The sequence below is a fragment of the Pempheris klunzingeri genome, chromosome 9 (assembly GCF_042242105.1).
Source record: "Pempheris klunzingeri isolate RE-2024b chromosome 9, fPemKlu1.hap1, whole genome shotgun sequence".
NCBI lineage: Eukaryota > Metazoa > Chordata > Actinopteri > Acropomatiformes > Pempheridae > Pempheris > Pempheris klunzingeri.
In genome coordinates, this window is record NC_092020.1 from 1,422,545 (window position 1) to 1,439,432 (window position 16,888).

Consider the following 16,888-nt stretch of genomic DNA (forward strand, 5'->3'; position numbering starts at 1 on the left):
CCACCTCCCGAGGAAGTCACACATTACAGATGAAAGTAGACTTTGATAGAGCCCTGCTTAAAAGGAAAGCAACTGGATGATTACTGGTTGGATGGGTCTCCTTTCATGCGTCAGATGTCCAGGCAGATGAGTTGATGTTAATGGCGTCCTTCTAATCTAACCTAGGAAGAGATTATGAGACTATTCATTAGCGACTCCCAACAATGTTCAGCTGCTGCCCCTCTCAGGTTATTCACTAATTATTCAGTGAACATAATTCTTTATGATCTACTCGGGTTTTGTGAGAGAACCTTAGGTATTACACACAGTGAGAATGTTTTGCTTTTCCTTTGCTGAGGCGAAGCTTTGTGTGTGTTTGATGCGGTCAAGGACGTGACTCTGAAGCGCTGAAGTTAGTGAGCAAATCTGAGATGGACTTACACAGGCAAGGTGTTTTGCTTTCTGGCTACTTATGTTTAAAAGCTGAATCACAAAATGTATTGTTCGCTGACCCTTAATTGTTCTGTGTGGCGTGCATGTGATTAGCGCTGCTTTGTCTGCATGTCTTCAGGAGCTAATGAGGAAGCCATCTCCCTGTTTACCATGCAGCATTCTGCAGGCGCAGAGGAAGACCAGCACACAAAGGCCTTTAATAACATCCTTAATATGGACTGCAGCAGGAGAGTCAGCGAGGGTGGCCCTGAAGTGGAAAACACAACGGCACAAGTGAGAATGAAACTCGAAGGGGGTTGATAGCTATTGGGCTTTGCTTCCTTTTCACTGTTTGAACGTGCTGTCTCTCATTCTCAAAGCGTTTCTTCCTGGTGGCCTATTGTGTCTGCAGTGGGCTGGTTCAGGTTCAAGTTCAAAGAAAATGGACCCAGACATTGATCTGACAAATGCGACGGTCACAGATAATTAAGATTATTACATAAAACTTGGATGTAGGTTTGTAAATGATTTTTTTTGCCACACTGGGAACAGTACATATTGTTTATTTTGTTAATTCTCCTATCTTCACTCTAGCTAGACCTTAGAAACTCTTTGCAAGGCCACTTTCCTTGCGTAAAAAAACATTGTCATTAACCAAAGTCCTTTCACAGACGGCTCATCCAGTCAGGATGACCAATCATTGTCCAATATGTGCCTAATTATTCTGGTTTGCTGTGCTGTGCGCATTGCTGCTCTTTAATTTGCCATTGTCTTCACTTCAGGGCTACTGTAGTCACCCTTTAATGACCTTCTGCTGAAGGGCAGATTGTCAAATAGCTGGCTGCTGATGTGCCAATGATGATATATCCTTGTTGAACCCACTCTTTCTGTCTGTACATGGCTATATCACATTAGCCCGCATGATTCAGTGATGGATTTAATATGTAGTTCCTTTAAACATGCCCGAGGAGCTGCATCCCTGGTCCCATGAAAGCTTTTTCTGAGTGCACAGGTGATGAGTGAGGTTCAGCCACACACGTCAAATCCCTGCCGACCCTTCCGTGGCCTGTTGCTGAAGTCCGCTGTGCTCTTTTTTTCTCATGAAAACAGGCTGAGACTCAGGGCGATCCCTCTGCACCAGACAGTCAGCTCACTCCCACCCCACCACACTGGAACTAGTATGTGGCCAAGGGCGTCTACGCCTTGATAAATATGCATCGATGCCTCAGAGAAGATGTAGTTATTTCCACCGTTTTGTGTGGGAGTGTAAATTTATGTGCGTAATCCCTGTGTACTATATCAATGCTCCTGGTCAAAATGAGAATGAATATTCACACATGTATGCACTTGCACACACACGGCTGATCCTTTTAAAGTCAATAAACACAGATATAGTGGTATTACTGTCTCTGCTCATACACAGTTTGCTGCAGATTATGCAACCGGAGCCTGGATGATCTGGGCCACACATTTGTAATATGCATGCTTTCTGTAGATAGAAAACTTTGAATTTCTTATGAATATAAATGTGGTTTGCCGTCACAGGCAGAAAGGTCTTCTTCCTTTTCAGAGCAAAAACAACAGAATCTTTTCAGCGTCTGATCATGCAAGGTTAAATAGTTTCTCTTTTTGAAGGAACGATCAGTTTTGAAAAGTTACGACTCCGCCCGTTCGTAAAAGTTGTGAACTCAACAAAGCTTTTGGCATTTTGAGGAAGATGCTACAGCGAAGCATGTAAGAGATGGAGACCGACACCTGCAGGAGTCTAAGAGAGGATGCTGAAAGGGAAAATCAACACTAAAATGATAAACCCCACAGATTTTAAGTCACAATCTCTCGACAAGATGGAGAGCAAGACCTGAACTGGCGATGTCACTGGTGAACTGACAGTGAATCTGAGGACATTTTTAAACATGACTGCTAGCTGTGAATCAGAAAATGCCCCCATGTCCCCGTAAAATGACTGTGGCTGCTGTCGAAGAGTCCCACAGGAGTTGTTCCATTATTCACTGTCTGTGGAGCACCTCCAGGGTCTGTGCCTAGATGACATCATCATCGCTACTGTCTGCTGTATCACAGCGATGACTTGTGCTTCAGGGGAGGCTCTTTATTCAGTTTAACATCTCCAAAAGAAAGGTCGTGTCTAGAACTGTCTGTGACATTAAAAATGTACGTCCTAATAACATGATTGGTCACACGTTTTGCAACACTTCCTAAAAGCTGGGTTTGCCAATACGGTGCTGCAAAAATCCCAGCCGTCCGTCCTGAGGGCGAGGCCCTGGCGAGGAGGATGTGTGTGTTTGCTCTGGTCGTGCCCTGTCGTTCAGCGGTCTTTAAGACGTTTAGAGGGATCCACATGAATCGGTGTGGACCCGCGTGTATGTTTCAGCACCGCTTTTTTAAATCAAGCTCATCACATCTCAAACAGGGCTGACAAATCAGACCAAATGGCCCCTTCTTAGACTGTTTGGTCAGGCACGGTGATGCTAATACAAAGATGGATGCATGCAGGTTACAACTGTCATAATCTTATTGGAGATTTCACACCGGCTGTCAGACCTGGTGAGCGTCAAAGCCTGAATTTTCAACATTTACATTCTGCTCTCAGCTCCTCGCAGCCTTTAATTTTACATGTGCTTGAATGCTCGAGTCACCTCCTGTAGGTTTATTTAAACTTTAAACTGTGTTACAGAGAATCGGCCCATTTTTCACACTCAATTCAGATGAACCTTTCTGCTGCTCAGCCTTGAAACTCTCACTTTATTATCATAATGTGAAACACTTTATCACCAGCCCCAGTATGTCAGTATACACTCACTGTCATTCTGTACAGGCTCGTAGCTGCTTTCAATACACATCCTCACATTGACATTAACTCGATTCTCCATTTCTAGTTCAGCCTTTTGTTCCCACTGGACACAAACATCCAGACATTGTCTTTTTCCGAAGCCTTATTGCATCTGAAACATTAGACTCAAACTCAGCTTTATGATGATTCATTCAGTAATAAAGACAGTACCCAAATTAACCCGATAATTCATGCATAATAGAGGATTTGGACAATTACTGCCTGCTGACCCACTTCTTTGTACAGCAATGAGCCTTTGTTACAATAATTGTGACCTAAAATCATGAAACACTCAAACAAGATTGTAGACACATATTTACTATAAGAACATTTACTTTGGCATGAGAGCTTTTGTTTTACAATATAACAATGAAGGAAGAATAATATGTATATGACTAATACACAGCACAGAAACACCAACAGTATGATGAATTTGATCCACATAAGTTGAACCTGTGAAGCTTCCAGCTGTTGGAGCGCCTGTCAGTGACGCTGCTTCTCTGAAATACAGAAATACAATCACAGTGTGCCTTTAAAAAATATCTACAACTATACTGTAAACTTCTGTGAACTGTGAATATTAGAATTTGTGTGCTTATACACTAATTATGTTATTTTAATACGTCACTTATACTTGAATGCGTTTCGTGTCCAGTCGGTTAAAAATTGCACTGCAATGATTTTATGCCAACAAGTTTAGCAAACAAAAAATGTTAGTACTGGCCCTTTAAAACTTTTATTTTTGTGTTTCTTACACTCAAATATCTTCATTTTAGGTTCATTTTAAAGAGAGTGTTTGTTATAGCTCCCTTCATTCAGGAGGACAATGCTAATATCTTTTAAACACCGGATTACACCACTTTTATGATGGCAGGGGACAAATGTAGGACAGACAGAGATGCTGCTTTCCTTCTGTTTACAACTGATAATTCAACTTAGCTGGATATGAAACTCGGTATACATTTGCAACAACAAATGTTGTGACAGCCTTTATGATAGTTACATTATCTTTGGTGATCAATGCTTCATATTATGCAGATGATGGATGGCTGCCATCTCCAGTGTTCATTTGTATAGTTCAGCCTATTGTTTCATATTACGCTCATGGCACTGCAGCAGTGATTACCTCTGTTTACTGCAAAGGCATGAAGGAACTCACTGTAATTATACCAGCGTGAAAATGTTCTGCTCCTGTCAGCCTTGAGTTTGGTTATCAACCTGTTGTGCCTAAGAGAGGCTGTGAGCCAATTTGTCTGTTCCTTAAAACATCTGTACTGACAACAGCAGTTGAAAAGGTATTTTAAGAAGCGTGGTGATTTTCTCTGTTACTGTGGAATCACAATTGAGTTCATTAGTGTGGGCTTTGTACTTTTGTACGTGCAAAGTGTAAACATGGCTAATAACATAAATGCTCCTCATTTGTGATTACGTGTGTGTCTATTTATTATTATAGTTATAGATAGATACTATACTATACCATACTATAGATAGATCAGGGACACCAATGCATGCTATATGTGTATATTTGTATTTGTGCATGAACAAGTTAGAATATTAATCAACCTTTACTTGTGATGCCAGTGATAATATGACGGAGCTGCAGTCAGTAAAAGACTTTTTCTGTCCCTGTTCCATTTCAGCTCAATCATGTATTCAACTTTTGGAAAATGCGATGAGAGCATTTTTGCTGCTTTCTGGCATTTTTAGATCAAACAATCAAGTGTTTAAGAGAGAATCTAATCATCACTTTAATCAAAAATGAATAGAACAGTTGTCATGCCCCTTTGTCTCTAAAATTTCAGGAAATGGGTAAAAAAAAAAATGACCATCACAACTTGAAGGTGATGTCTCCAGGTGACTAGTTTAGACAAACAATTAACCAAATAATCAACTGATTGTTGCCTATATTACAATTTACTATATATTACTAAACATTGCAGCTTTTCAAAACACACAGGAGAGAGGAAGTGTGTGTGTGTGTGAGCCTTTACTGTCCATTGTAACTTAAAAAAATAGGAAAAATCAATCGACTATTAACTGATACACATCCGTGAAGTCACTATTTGACTAGAAATATCTCAGTTTTTTTTTATTGAAATTATTTGAATGGATTTAATCGATTCTTCATTGATTTCTCTTTCTTTGCAGACCCAACAGTGCCTTCATCGAGAGAGAGAGAGAGAGAGAGAGAGAGAGAGAGAGAGAGAGAGAGAGAGAGAGAGAGAGAGAGAGACCTAACTCTATCCAAATATTGCTTCCAGTCCGGTAAGTGTTGAGTGGGCCTATCATCCAACACAGGCATACACGAGTAGCGTATTCATTATTCATGTCATTGCAGTTGCCCTGTTATGATACAGTCCTATTTGGAGTGGGCTACCTGATTTGCTCAGCGCGTCCGTCAAAGCAGTGCGTGGCCCTGCGTCGACTGGCTGTGCGCGCTCATAGGTCGGACCGAGAAGAATCGGAGGGGGAGCAGGCAAAGTGCGCGCCTACGAGACTGCGCGCCGCAAGGAGGGGGAGAGGTCCAGCTGCAAAAAAAAAAAAGGAAGAAAAAATACGCCGTGACAATGGCAACATCAAGCATCTCGTAAAAGGTAGAAAACAGGCGAGGGGGCGCCGCGAATCGGGAGTTTGAGAGGCGACGGCCCCTGTTTGTCCCGAGAAAAGAGGCGATATTAGGACATGCTGGCTGCCCTGTAGCGCGTTTCCTGGAATACGAATTCTTCCGTAATTGAAAATGGAGCGGCGGCGGAGAGGAGAGTCGCGCTGTCTCCATCATTGAGAGGCGCGTCCACCTGCTATTACTGGAGGCCCGGGCTGCTGCTGCTGCTGCTGCTGGTGGTGGTGGTGGTGGTGGCGGCGGGGAGGGAGGGTGGGTGGGGGGGGGAGGACATGCAGGGGAAGTGTTTGCATTTCGGGGGAAAGACGCATCTCTGATACTGTCCACAGCAGCTGAGAAGGATCCCATTGCGACGGGGGAAAAAACGCAGTTTGGGCGCAGACGCTGTGGAGGTAGGCAGTGAAAACCTTATTATGCTGCTATTCCTGCGTGCCGTGTGTCTGTGAGCAGGGAGCGAGCTCTCTTTGGTATGCACATGACAGCTTGATTTATACACACACTGATTTATGTCCCTGCTTTCCCTGATTTGGTCTGATCGGACATTTTATTCAAAGGGAGAACACACCAAGCATGCGGTGTAGTAGCTGCCCTGCCTCCTTGGGACAGCTGTCGTAGCCTACATTCATCCGTCTCTGCTCCATCGATTACCCATTCCCTGCAAAAAATACCCCCACTTCTCCACAGCACAGGCACTCATCTATTCGCTTTAGGCTCCGAAATTCAGCACAAATACAGATGCCACGTGTGGTTGTTCATTTTGCAGCCAGTTGCCTTGCACTGTTTGTGTGTTTTGAAGACAAACAGTGGCCTGTGGACGTCATTTTGAATCAACGTTATGCATCCCGAGCAGTGCTGCCCCAAAATGAATAAGAAATGCATAAAGGGGGGCATAATCTATAGTCCACACTAATGAATGATTCATGAATGGGCTATTGAAACCCAATGGGATAACACATCATCTTACAGCTAGGCCCCTTCGCTGTGATATGGCGAATAAATGATTCATAAAGGCTTTAGAAGCACACATTCCTAAAATTGGCCTAAACACCATGATGGCAGGACGCACACAGGTGCACCATGGCACGTGTGAATGCCTGCACTGTGGGGTCACTAGATCAGTAGCTTACTGTGTCTGTGCTCCCCTTTAAGGATGCCTCATGACAGATGTTTACTGGATGTCCCAGCCAGCCACACTGCGAGCCAGACAAGCCATGCTAGAGAATAATGAGCTGCAGCACATAATAACAGCCTCTGTGCTGTGCTTTTGTGGAGACGTTAGAATCAGTTGTTAACTTTGTTTAAAATGCAATTAGAAGTGGATTTAAAAAATTGGCCTGTTGGAAAGTAAAAGATGGGATTTTCAAATAAGACCCTGGTGGATTTATAACCACAATTACTGATGGCAGCACCCAGTTATTGACGCGGCATGACTCTTGTTTAAATTATGTTTTGGAGCTTTTAGTGGCCGACATGACTTTATATACTTTTCAGCTGCTCATTCAGGTGCTCATGGGAAGATTAGCTTAAAAAATGAAATGTAATGTAAAACCAATGGAGGCAGTCGTAGTGATCTGTTAGTAAAACGCCTGTCATTTCTCTAATGTGACGACGGCAGTGGAAACCAGATGGAAGGCCATGCATTGATTGAGTCAAAGAGAGGCTATAAGAGGGACAAATTAAGTTGACATGTTGATGTGGGAGTCATTATTATCATTTGTGCCATCACACCGTTGGGCCTGAGGAGGGGACACGGCCTCCTTGCTGTGGCCGCCTGGCCTTGTTTGAAGATCAGAGATGTGGAAACTGGACAGGAGCTATCATATCAAAGTGTGTCTACACTCTGTGATGGCCCACCAAGCGCGCCGTGGCAGTTTGACTTAACAGCATTTGCCATTCACATCTCCTCCAGATCAGTCTCATTGCTGGTGCTCAAGTGCCGTTCTCAGTTCACTTGAAATTGGGCGAGAAATTGAGCTCAATGACACATTTCAGCACCGTGGGTCTGTCCTACAGTAGCTAGGACAGTGCTGGAAGATTTTCTGAAAATGTGTTTAAAATACTAACTGAGCGTTATGTTGCAGCAATAAAACCAGCAGCTTGTGTACATAGCCTCTTATCTTCCCCTGCCCATGTGTGCTCTGTGGCTTCTCCTCCGCTTCAGCCTTAGGCACATGTGTTGGGCCTCTACTACCACGTCTGGCGAATGGGAGAGAGTCTCAATTAAACAGAATGAACTGATCCTCACCAGTCATCCTTTTTCCTACCAGTGCTCAAGTTCTTCATACACGAGGATCATGTTTCTGATTGATATTTTACACCTGGAGTGCTAGAACCCCTACAAAGCAGAATAAAGAGGGGAAGCGACAACCAGGAAACAACGCCGGCTTATCGCGAATGCTTATTTGTTTGATTGATTATTTTTTTTAGTAATTAGGTATTGCCTGGTAGCTTGCGCTACAAGCTCTGACTTGAACAAAAGGCAGAATACAGGCGAGAACATCTCGTTAAGCACACAGAAAGGGCTTTCCCTGCCTATATGGAGCCCCGCTGTGTTTTCTGTCTGGAGCTGCAGTTTCCTCTGCACATTATATCTCTACAGTATGGAAGCACCTCGGCTCTGTCCCAGTCTATGTAGGAGCACGCTGAGCCCATCAGGACTGCCTGTACGTTTAGGCACACAGTGTTTATGTCAGGCCGCTGTGTGCAGAGGGCCTGCTGCGCCGACCCCAGCTCCGTGTTTGGGCTGTGACATGCTGGCTGTGGCCCAGCGGAGGCAGTCTTTCTCTGTGCTGCTGCCACTGCTGAGTTCTGTAATTAAAGGCAGAGGTAAGTCCAGGGGAGAAGGCTGGGCTCTGATTGCTTTTCATGGCCGCGAGGAGAGAGCTGCAGCGTGTCCTGAGGGACTGAGGCGCTGCTGAGCTCTTTGCTGCCTGCTCTGCCCCCCAGATGGGAGCTGTTCCAGGAAGGCACATTTGTAGTCACACGCTACTGGCATACTCATGCGCACACGTAAACATACTCACACACAGCCTGCCACACACACACACACACACACACACACACACACACACACTTGCACATACACATATACAGTGGCTGACAGGCAAAAATTACATCTGTAGCTGACAGGCAAACTGTGCTAATCTACTTTAAAGAATGCCCTGTTTTAGAAAATATGTGTCAGTGCGAGGCGTGAGGCACTGAGGCAAAACTGTTACAGCGCTGTCATGTAATGAATTAAAAACAGCACCATCAGAAAGACATTAAGGATGTCTCCCCCGATTGACTGCTGGTCGGCATTGACAGAGCAGCTGAGGGTGGATGTGAGCAGGTCTGCCCGTGGTCGTCTTGGACCAGCACTCTGCAGGGGGAGCTGTGCCCCCCCATCCCCTCCACCCCACACACACACACACACACTCAGCCAAAGCGACGAGGGCTGCTCTGCACTCTGAGCCCTGGCAAACACGGACATGCTCACATATAGGATCTGGGTGGGCCCCAGCGCTTTTAGGGGAAAAATGGCCTCAGTGCTCTGCTCTCGTCTTTCTCTGGATTCATTCACGACAGCTGGCTGGTTAAAGTGCGCTGAGGGTTGAAACCATCACATGCCTTACAAGTCCTATCAGAGAGATTCCCGTGGAAGGCAGAAGCTCTTTGAGGAAAGGAGGGTTAAAAAAAACCAGAGAGAGTGGAAAGCAGTCGGGTGCTACTTGAATGCCAAGTCCAGCCACGTTTTTGCACCGTGTTCATGAATTAGTTCTGCCGGGATAATTAAAGTAATGCATCAGGATTCCTGCCATTAACAAATAAAAGTCCAATTAAACTGGGGTCTATTAAACCACTTTCCATGTTGCCTACTTGATCTCAATATGTAGGCTGGTGGCCATTGGGACCATGAGCATGCAGGCTTGACGTTCATAGCTCATTTCCTGCTTCCACATCAGACCCTTATATTGCAGATGGATAGATAATGTGAAATTTCCCCAGTTCTGCTCACACTCTCCCGGGCCCCCTTGTATTTCAACTCATGGGATTCTTGAAACAGATAGTGAGATGTGATGCTGGGAAATTTGAGAAGGAGCTGAAAGAGGTGGGGATTTAATGCAGTGGACACAGGTGCACTGACATGAATGGTGTGAAAGCGACATATTCACAACATGACTGGGGAGGGAGGAAGCTATATGACGAGGCTGGATTTTAATTGGTTTCACACAGTGTGCTCCCATGTATTGTTCCCTTTGTAATGACACACACAGTGGCAATAACAGCTCTGGTTTTTGTTATATAATAACACTAATAGATTCATCGCCCCTTGTCTAATTTGACCAGTTTTTCTTATTCCGCATGTTGGAGTCGCAGGAGACGCATATCCATGTTACACTGGACGTGTGTACTGTCAGGGTCTTGAATGCCGGCCTAATAAGCCACCTTCATTAGCCTTATCTTTGATTTGATAGATGGAAAAAGGGGGGGGGGGTAAAAAAGAGAGTAGGATGTTCTGTGAGAGAGGAGAAAACAGAGGAGCTGCAGAGGAGAGGGGGGATGGACATGGTGGGAAGATTAGAGGAAAGGGCTGGACAGGCAGCGAGAGAGGGTACAGAAAAAAGGGAGAGACATAGTTACTGTTGGTGGTGGGGGTTCAGGGTGCGTCCTCCCAGCACAGCCAGTTGGAACAAACAAACCGTCGTGAGACAGACAGTGTTGTTTCTAATGGGAGAGAAGCTCGCTGTGCCCTGGATGTTTCCCTGCACCTTTCATTTTCTAAATGCTGTTTTGTCTGTTCACCACTTAACAAGGCACCAGTGCCTCAGAAAGGAACCACGCTTTATTTGCTGCCGTACATAATTACCAGCCATTCAAGACAGGCTTGTTTGCTACTCTAAACGATGTTGTGAATTTATGTACAAATAAGAGACAGGCTATATTTTGCTGTAAATCTTTTCAACGTGCACAAGTTGAGAGTTTAAAATTCATGGCGTTGCTAGTGTTCGACCCAAGATTTGTTGTAATTCATTTCCCATTTAATTGTGCCGCAGTTTGTGGCCATTTGTGCCCTAATCAAACATTAGTGATAATTGAATCGAATAGCTATTTTATCATATGTTGAGGTTGATGCAGAGAGCAGAATGATAAAAGCCTGTTGAGCAGATGCAATAGTCATCCTGTCAGATACAGTCAGCTGACGAATGGTGCTTTACTTTCCATTTACCATAGCACGCCAGAGGCAAAACATAATCCATGCGCGACACATCTGAGCAGAAGTCAAATGAGAAATGTTTTTGAATATCTTAACACAGAGAATGTGAATTGAGTGGCATACATGAATTTCAAGTTGGATTTGACCCTGATCTGTTGGATGATGTTGCTGATGATACAACAGCATGACTGCTATTCTACTACGAGTAATAATTATAATCATTCACAGCTAGTGGTCCTTGTCACAGGAGTGGAGCACAATGGAAATAATAATTAGGACTGCTCAGATGCATTGCAGAAGAGTGTATGAAGTGTGTACTGTGGCTCTTTGACTTCTAGGATGTACAGCTGTGTGTATACTTGCTTGTTTCCCGGTGTGTGTTTGCTCCAGCACGCCCCACTGAGAATTTCTGCTGGCTCTGGGTTTTCTCCAGCTTTGTGACTCCTGTTATGTCTCCCAGCGCACACACACATAAACACACACACAAATATATTTTACATTATGACAGTGACCCAGTCCTTGCTGTCACAAAGAAGTAGCTAATTGTAGCATGAAGAGACATGAAGGGCCAGGATGCCTGCTTTGCATTTATTCTGGGCTCGCCCCTGACAGCAGCACTCGGTGACGTACCGAAGCTCTGTCAAGCTCAAATAGACATTTTTCAACTCGCTGTCTCTCAGTGCTCTTCTAACCCATTTCCCCAAGTCATCATTCAGCGACACTGTCAGAATACAGCCCACATATATCACGGTTGAGCCAGTAAAATGCTCTCCAGAAGGAGTCAAATATGCACCTCAGCGTAGCCGCCACTGATAAAGAGCTAATTCATCATTTAGTCACACAAAGCCTCAGAGATTCTTTGTGATATCTCAAATACTGTTGATCTGGATTTGCTGAACAATTCCCAGTTTTGCTAGTTACAGTATTCAGCTTTGTTTTTGTATAAAATTCTTCTGTATTCATATATTTTCATTTCAAATGGCTGCGTGTTTTGCTGATGCTCTCGCTAAAAAAGGAAGGAAAAGGGAAGTGATGTGCCACAATGACATCATGCTATATTTATCCAAACTAGTATGGTTATGGTTGGTAAAATGCTTTTTAAACTGTCTGAGCGCTGACTCAGCTGTTAATTATGAAGGCAGTGCTTGGTCAGATGTACTTAAAGATTACTTAATTTCTAATCATGTATTTCCTGAAATATGTATGTATGTAGACATTTCATTGAAGTAAAGTTCTTCTTTGCTGCTTTGTGTTAAGGCTGGTTAAGACTGGTCAGAAAAATAATCCTTTTTCAAGCAAAACTGCCAAAATAATTCCCAAATTTCACCACCTGAATTGGGATGCTGCCTTATTTTGTAGTAAACAGAATGTCTTAAGGTTTTGGTTTTGTTAGTTGGGTAAGACATTTTAGACTCTATGACATTCAGAGTTTCCCCTGTTCTCTGACATTTTTTGACCAAAAGATTAATTTATTAATAGAGGGAATAACCCCATTAATTAATAATGAGAGTTAACATTTATTTCAGCAGTTGTTAAGACAAACAGGTTTTGCTGAAAAAAACCTTTTCGTATTCCTCAAAGTGCGTTAATGCAAAAAAACACACAAACAAAATAAAAACGCATGGATGAACTTGGCATTGGTGTCAAACCTCAGACCAAAACGCTGCATAACGTGTGATTCCTATAATATTAATAATAATGAATAATAATAAATACTAAGCAGAAAGTAGCTGCTCGCTGCTCTCCCATAGCGTCCGGTAATCTCACTTCCATTGTGAGCATTTCTTGCCGTTTCTGTCACTGTTATAATACAGAGATATTTCTGTCACTGTGGGCTAAGTCACAACACCAGGTATTTTCCTTTTAAATTCAAATGATGCTGTGTATAACCTGTTCCTTTGAGATCTGTCCCTGAGGTGTGTGTATACTGTATGCTTGTGTATGAGCACTCCTTTTTGCCTTTTGTGTGCACTATTCGGGATTTGCTTATGGTTTATTTATGCAGTTAATTCCATTGAGAGAAACTCTTTGTCAGGTGAGAGCTGGTGTACAGTCTGCGTGCATACTTTATAGCCATATGATCTAATAGGTTTAAAACTCACTATCAAAGATGTATGCTGCTGCAGTGTTGTGGCTCCAGTGATAAGGCCTCTCGAGAGGTGGCGTAAGGTCTCTACGTGCATAGTGTCTGAGTTAACGGTGTGTGTGTGTGTGTGTGAGCATATGAATTATCTGTTTTAGGGGCAGCCAGTGCTCACAGAAGCCCTCTGTGCTGACTGTTAATCATACAGTCTACCTGGACTTAGCAACCTGACAGAAAATTAACAATAACAAACAGCCATCTGCCTCTCTCTCTCTTACACTCTTACTAATCTGCCTACAGTGACTGCACGGTGAATACAGTGACAACCTGCCAAGCAGTTGAAAATATGAACGTGTACGTACTCATGTGCACGTGCTTATTTGGCCCCCTGAGCTTTTTACGTGGGCATGGAAGTTTGTTTTTGTGTTTGCACGAGTCAGTCCGCATTCGTCTAATAATGATGAAATTACTTCTGTTTTTTCGTCTTCATCTTAGACTGTACAGAAATGATAACGAGCAAACACTGCTATTTGGATAACACAGAGTGCCTACAAGGAACACACAGTCAGAGGACAAAGGCTCTATTGTCGGGAGAAAAGTAAAAAATTTTGTAACAATTTACACTTTGACTCCGTCTCTGGGGGCTTTAGGAAATGTTAATTTAAGTTCCCATTATGAAATGTATTTAAATCAGACTAAGAATTAATTCCATTATTCTTGGAGGCAGCTGGGGCTTCTGTATCCGTCGAGACGGTTTGCTGCTGCCTCCTGAGACCTGTGGGTTTTCCCATCACTTTTAAAATCAATTACCTTTCTACCTCCCTCGCCTCTTCAACTCTCTCTAAGTACTCTCCTCATATTCTTCATTAGAAAACCCACCACTTCACCTATAGCTCACTATGAACACCTCAACCGCAACTCTGTGTATATTTAAGTGTGCATGGCGTATTTAAGTGCCTCTGTCTGATTTATTAATGCCTTAGATGTAAGTATTGGCCCGCACAGGCTGTTCTCAGGCGGGTTTTTCACAGTATCCAGACAATGTTGCTGCCTCAGATATAAATAGGAAGACAATCTGTGGCTGGGTAAGACCTGTTAGCCTTATGTGACACTAAAGCCACAACAAAGACACTGCTGTACTGCTGCCGAGGAGCGGCTGCAGCCCTTGGGAGGGATCATGTTATTCTCCCTTGTGCGCCATCTCACAAACATCTCACCGCGCTAACTGAGGGGAATAAGCATGGATGGGCTTGACGGCTGCTTCCTATTTTAGTCATCGGCAGGTAGGCGGATGAGTTGAACTGCGGAGGATCTCTGTGCAGCGAAGTCTTCGTCTAATTAGTTTGTCTAATTATGTCTTTGTGCTGAAATTAGTGGTATCGTGCAGAATGTGAGCATGCTCATTATGGTTGTCATGAGAATTGTTGCGATGGTTGGAGAAGAGAAGAGGAAGGGAGAGAGGGAGAGGAGTGTCACTGGAACCAAAAGCTCTCCTCGGTCCAAATCCTTTTATCAAATACAAATATCTTGTAACGGGAGATGTGGCGCCCAGCTTCGTCCCAGGAATTCACAGGGAAGTGAATGTTGCGTTTGCCTGTGAAACACTCAACACATCCCCTCTCCCCCCCTCCCACCCTTTTCCTCTCCTTCCTGTGCAGAGGGGTGCACCTATTTGTGGCAGACCACAGAAAGGTCCCCTTTGATTTTCCCTACTTGTGCGTCAGCTGCAGGAGTGTCACAGCATCAGGGATGTAAGTGTCTCACATGGAGACACTTTTTGATTTTCCCTACTTGCAAGGTGCCACAGCATCAGGGATGAAGCCCCCCCCCCTCCTCCTCCTCTCCTCCTCCTCCTCCTCACTATCACCCAGAGCTTCCTCTCCTGGCCACCAAGTGAGGACAAGCCCCCTGGATAGCTTGCAAGGGACCCAACCACGTCCTCTCCTCTTTCCTTCCCTTCTTTCTTCTCTCCTTCCTTTTCCTCACCCCCTACCATCCCTCTTCCTCTCTCTCTCTCTCATTCTCCCTTTCCCTCTATCCCTCTCCCTCTCCCTCTCCTTCCCCCACTCCTGGGCCTACAGTAATTGGTATTCCGAGTGGCAGCTGGGATCCATACAAACATAGCAGACAGAGGGAGAGAGCGAGCGAGCGAGGCAGAGTGTGTGCGTGAGAGGGAGGGAGAGAGAGAGAGAGAGAGAGAGACATGGAGGCAGAGAGAAAGAGAAAGCCAGCAAGTCAATACGCTGGTTCATTAGAGCACTGAGTCACAGTGGCCGCTGCCTCGTTTGTTTGTGTTTGTCCAATACTCTGTCTTAAGCAGAGCCCACCGCCTCTGTCCGCTCACACTGGCAAACCTGACAGCAACACACCCCAGGCTGCCTGGCCGCCTGTGATACGGGCTTTTCTATGCCTGTGAGTATTTGGACATACCGGCTTATGAAATAATTACCAAATCAATAGCTCTGAATTAAGCGATACAAGGCCTTTTCTCATGATTTTCACCAACACAAGTCCAAGTTCGTGTCTAGAACGGGGCCAGTATGGAAACTGGCAGTGTCTCGCCTGTGTGTTATTCTATAATCATGCTAGGAATTAGTTATATTTTCCATGACTAATTATATGTCAGCAATATGTGATATTTGTGACTGAATCAACCGAGGTGTTGATGAGACTAAAAAAAAAAAAAAAAAGCAGGTCTGGTTATGGTGATGGATGTAAAGACGACGAGCCAGTTCTTCCGGAATTCAGAAAAACAGAGCAAAAAGGAAGCAAAAATAGGATTCTGTAGTTATTGAAAATATGAAACTGGATGTTCCAAAAAACAAGAGGGAGGAGTGTTCTACGGTCACGGCGAGCTGAGAGCAGACCACTTGTCAGGATATTGAAAGAGAGAGAGAGAGAGTGAGAGAGCTAGAGATAGGCAGGTTAAGAGAAAGGGTTGAAATGACCTGTTCCTCTCCTCAGAGCCTGTTTATTTTGGAGGAAATAGTAATATGACGGTGGCTGTGAGGTTGTCTGGCCAGGCTCTGCCGGCTCCCAGGGCCCTCATGGTGCACAGTGACCTCTCATTACCACTGCTTGAGGGAGCGTGAAACGGAGAAGATCACTCCAAAGGGCAGCTGTGTAGATGCGCCTAACCTTTTAAACCATCGGAATACGTCAACCATACAAATAACTCATTAACCTTATCCATTTAAATGAAAAGCTTCTACTTTTATCCCACACCCCCTTCTTCTCTCCACTATTAGATTTGTTTAATTGGCTATTCCGCATCATGAAAATGGCAAGTCCCTTTGCAGTGTGGTGTGGTCAAGACAAGCCATACAGCAGGGAAATGGGGATTTGGCCCCCTTTGGCCTCGACACTTAACAAAGCTGGTTTAAGATTTGGGAAAGGGAGAAGAGAAGTGGAGAGTCGGGGCAGTGCTAATATGTTAGCACGCATGTGAGCCTGTTGTTTAGGAAGCGGCCTCCGGCTCTGTCCAGTAGCACAGGAGGGCATTGATTGGAGGAGCTCAATAGCTCGGGCCTTTTAATCACCTCGCTCAGAGGCTGCATTGTCCCACAGGCCTGGAGAATAAGCGCTGCTAATACCCCTGTGCATATGAACACAGCCACCGGCTCCCAGGCTCCTGCATCCCCTCACAGACCCACACAGCCACTAATCAATAGGCCTGATTACCAACAGGGAGCCAGAGTGGGCTTTGTTCTCATTTGTCTACAGAAAACC